We start from the raw sequence: 5,000 nt of genomic DNA on the forward strand, positions 1-5,000 counted from the left end.
CTCATTGGAGAGACCCTGTAAGAAAGCGCAATACAAAAGCAAATCGAACAAGGGAGGTAAGCTCACAGGTACGAAGAAAAGGAACCCTTGTGCGCATTGGCGGAGGCAAACTACCCAACCAAGCCAGCAGCAACCAAGCCATAGGGTTGCAAACAGACGTGCAACCCAGTACCCACAAGGGCAGGGGTAAGCCGCCGAGCCTAGCAAGGTAGGTGTGCTCCCAAAACCAAACAACGCACAAAGGGAGCAAACACGGGCAAACAAGTGACGCCATGGCCTACTCGCCCACCGCCCTCTATATTGCCTAACCTTGGCAACCATGGTCCATTCCCCACTATATGCCATGGCCTTGTGCCCATGGTCTTCACAAGACAGCATCCAAGGCGCCTGAAAGGCCAAGGGAGCCCAACCCAGCAATGCCCAGCCAAGGCCAGGCATTCCAGTGCCTACCCGGGCAAAAACGCCCAAAGCATGCCCCATTCGTTAGCCTATCCAGGCAAAAACGCCCAAAACCAGCCCATTCCAGTGCCTATCCGGGGAAAACGCCCAAAGCATGCCCATTCCTTAGCCTATCCAGGCAAAAACGCCCAAAACCAGCACATTCCAGTGCCTATCCGGGCAAAAACGCCCTAAGCCTGCGCATTCCAGCGCCCCGCAGCATGCCACCCTCCTATAGGGTTTGCGCAACCAACCCGCCTAACCACCAGTGGCAACCAAAGGTGCTGTTAGCGACGACTTCTGAAGACGCAACGAGACGCGACGGGTTTGCGCCCAGACGCGACGAGGCGATGCGGGATCTGCGCCCAACCGTGCCTACACCCGCCGACTTGATGCGGGAGCTGCTGGCCCAAGCATGCCTAGCGTGCAAGGCCTGCGTGCAAGGCTAGTGTGCAAGGCTCGTGGGCAAGGCTAGTGCGCAAGGCTAGTGCCCAAGGTCTGTGTGCAAGGCTAGTGCCCAAGGCTAGTGAGCATGGCCTGTGTGCAAGGCTAGTGTGCAAGGCTTGTATGCAAGGCTAGTGTGCAAGGCTGGTGTGCAAGGCTTGTGGGCAAGGCTGGTGCGCAAGGCTAGTTCCCAAGGGTTGTGTGCAAGGCTAGTGCCCAAGGCAAGTGCGCAAGGCTCGTGCCCAAAGCTAGTGCGCAAGGCTTGTGTGCAAGGCTACTGCGATGGGCCAGTGCCCAAGGCTTGTGAGCAAGGCTTGTATGCATGGCTTGTGTGCAAGGCTAGCGTCCAAGGCTTGTGCGCATGGCTTGTGCGCAAGGCTTGTGTCCAAGGCTTTTGTGCAAGGCTCGTGCGCAAGGCTAGTGTGCAAGGCTTGTGCGCATTGGCAGGTAGCCCACCAGCATGCACGATCCAAATGCCACTCACGCGACAACACGGTGCCAAGCCGGGCATGGTGTGCACTCAAAACCAATCAACGGACAGAGGTCATGCGTCATGGGGGGGATCTAGCAAGGCCATGGGGAAGGTCATGGAGGACCTTGGAAGCAAGCGCAAGACGAGAGCGAATCGAACAAGGGGCCAGGACGGGGCCTTGTGCCCATGGTCTTCGCAAGACAGCGTCCAAGGCACCCGAAAGCCCAAGGGAACCCAAACCCGGCCGACACTTGCAATCGCACATGCTCTCTGCAACACACCATCAATGCCGCCCAACGGGGCCAGCACGAGCAGTCCTCCGCGGTCCCCTGGCCCTGCGCACGTTTGTCTTCGAAACCGAGCATCAATGCCACAGAAAGTGCCGGGGCGCCAGCTGGAGCCATCATCCGCGTTGCCATGGCTCGCTTGGCCTTGGCTTGCCAGGCCCCGACACGAGCAATCGCGCATTTTCTTTGCAACCGACCATCAATGCCGCCCAACGGGGCCAGCACGAGCAGTCATCCGCGGTCCCCTGGCCCTGCGCACGTTTGTCTTTGAAACCGAGCATCAATGCCACAGAAAGTGCCGGGGCGCCAGCTGGAGCCATCATCCGACGTGCCATGGCTCTGGTCCCATGGTCTTCGCAACCGAGCATTCGTGACACCCGCGGGGCCAGGACACCAACCCTTCCGACACGAGCATTCGCGCATGTTCTTTGGCCACACAACGGCGCCAGCACGAGCAAAATCATCCGCGGTGCGGTGGCCTTGCACGGCCTTTTGTCTTTGGAACCAACCATCAGTGCCACGGGAAGTGCCGGAGTCCCGGCATCCGCGGTGCCAAGTCATTGCGCCCTTGGTCTCTGCAGCGGGGCATGCCGGGCACTCCCAACCATTGCAAGCAAGCAAGCAAGCAAGAAAGAAAGTAAGTAAGTAAGTAAGTATTACATATAGGGGCGGGACATGCGGGGAGATCTGCGAAACGTGCATTACGGGGCACACGCGTACCTACCGGGGCATACCGACCCCTATTGGGGCACACGTGTGCATATCGGGGCATACCGGGCCTATCGGGGCACACGCGTACATACCGGGGCATACCGAGCCCTACTGGGGCACACGTGCGCATATCGGGGCGTACCAAGCCTATCGGGGCATACGCATGTATCCCAAGGCATACCGAGTCAATCCGGGCATACGCGTTCATACCGGGGCGTAACGGGCCTATCGGGGCATACTTGGGCATATCCGGGCAAAAAATGCCCAAAACTTGCGCAACCTTGGCAACCGTGGTCCATTCCTCTCTATATGCCTAGCCTTGCCAACCGTGGTCCATTCCTCACTATATGCCATGGCCTTGTGCCCATGGTCTTCCCAAGACAGCGTCCAAGGCCCCCGGAAGGCCAAGGGAGCCCAACCCAGCAATGCCCTGCTATGGCAAGCCAAGGCCAAGCATTCCGGTGCCTATCCGGGCAAAAATGCAATTCCTCTCTATATGCCTAGCCTTGGCAACCGTGGTCCATTCCCCACCATATGCCATGGCCTTGTGCCCATGGTCTTCCCAAGACAGTGTCCAAGGCGCCCGGAAGGCCAAGGGAGCCCAACCCAGCAATGCCCTGCTTTGGCAAGCCAAGGCCAAGCATTCCGGTGCCTAACCTTGGCAACCGTGGTCCTTTCCTCACCATATGCCATGGCCTTGTGCCCATGGTCTTCGCAAGACATCGTCCAAGGCGCCCAAAAGGCCAAGGGAGCCCAACCCAGCAATGCCTTGCTAGGACAAGCCAAGGCCAAGCATTCCGGTGCCTATCCGGGCAAAAACGCCCAAAGCATGCCCATTCCTTAGCCTATCCAGGCAAAAACGCCCAAAATCTGCACATTCTAGTGCCTATCCGGGCAAAAACGCCCACCAGCATGCCACCCTCCTATAGGGTTTGCGCAACCAACCAGCCTAACCACCAGTGGCAACCAAAGGTGCTGTTAGCGACGACTTCTGAAGACGCAACGAGACGCGACGTGTTTGCGCCCAGACGCGACGAGACGATGCGGGATCTGCGCCCAAGAATGCCTAGACCCGTCGACTTGATGCGGGATCAGCTCGCCCAAGCATGCCTAGTGTGCAAGGCCTGTGTGCAAGGCTAGTGTCCAAGGCTAGTGTGCAAGGCTCATGTGGAACGCTAGTGCGCAAGGCTAGTGCCCAAGGCTTGTGTGCCAGGCCCGTGTGCAAGGCTAGTGTCCAGGGCTTGTGTGCATTGCTTGAGTGCAAGGCTTGTGTGCATTGCTCGAGTGCATGGCTTGTGTGCAAGGGTTGTGCGCAAGGCTAGTGTGCGGGGCTTGTGCGCATGGCTAATGTGCACGGCTTGTGTGCATGGCTACCGTGCAAGGCTAGTTTGCATGGCTAGGGTGCAAGGCTCGCATGCGAGGCTAGTGTGCAAGGCTGCGTGCAAGGGAAGCGTGCAGGGCGAGTGTGCGAGGCCACTGTGCACGGCGCCAGCACTAGCGAGCCATCATCCGCGTTGCCATGGCTCGCTTGGCCTTGGCTTGCCAGGCCCCGACACGAGCAATCGCGCATTTTCTTTGCAACCGACCATCAATGCCGCCCAACGGGGCCAGCACGAGCAGTCATCCGCGGTCCCCTGGCCCTGCGCACGTTTGTCTTTGAAACCGAGCATCAATGCCACAGAAAGTGCCGGGGCGCCAGCTGGAGCCATCATCCGACGTGCCATGGCTCTGGTCCCATGGTCTTCGCAACCGAGCATTCGTGACACCCGCGGGGCCAGGACACCAACCCTTCCGACACGAGCATTCGCGCATGTTCTTTGGCCACACAACGGCGCCAGCACGAGCAAAATCATCCGCGGTGCGGTGGCCTTGCACGGCCTTTTGTCTTTGGAACCAACCATCAGTGCCACGGGAAGTGCCGGAGTCCCGGCATCCGCGGTGCCAAGTCATTGCGCCCTTGGTCTCTGCAGCGGGGCATGCCGGGCACTCCCAACCATTGCAAGCAAGCAAGAAAGAAAGTAAGTAAGTAAGTAAGTATTACATATAGGGGCGGGACATGCGGGGAGATCTGCGAAACGTGCATTACGGGGCACACGCGTACCTACCGGGGCATACCGACCCCTATTGGGGCACACGTGTGCATATCGGGGCATACCGGGCCTATCGGGGCACACGCGTACATACCGGGGCATACCGAGCCCTACTGGGGCACACGTGCGCATATCGGGGCGTACCAAGCCTATCGGGGCATACGCATGTATCCCAAGGCATACCGAGTCTATCCGGGCATACGCGTTCATACCGGGGCGTAACGGGCCTATCGGGGCATACTTGGGCATATCCGGGCAAAAAATGCCCAAAACTTGCGCAACCTTGGCAACCGTGGTCCATACCTCTCTATATGCCTAGCCTTGCCAACCGTGGTCCATTCCTCACTATATGCCATGGCCTTGTGCCCATGGTCTTCCCAAGACAGCGTCCAAGGCCCCCGGAAGGCCAAGGGAGCCCAACCCAGCAATGCCCTGCTATGGCAAGCCAAGGCCAAGCATTCCGGTGCCTATCCGGGCAAAAATGCGATTCCTCTCTATATGCCTAGCCTTGGCAACCGTGGTCCATTCCCCACCATATGCCATGGCCTTGTGCCCATG

The sequence above is a fragment of the Tasmannia lanceolata genome, unplaced genomic scaffold (assembly GCF_043159265.1).
Source record: "Tasmannia lanceolata isolate RefF3 unplaced genomic scaffold, GAP_Taslan_0.1 ptg000200l, whole genome shotgun sequence".
In the NCBI taxonomy this organism is placed as follows: Eukaryota; Viridiplantae; Streptophyta; class Magnoliopsida; order Canellales; family Winteraceae; genus Tasmannia; species Tasmannia lanceolata.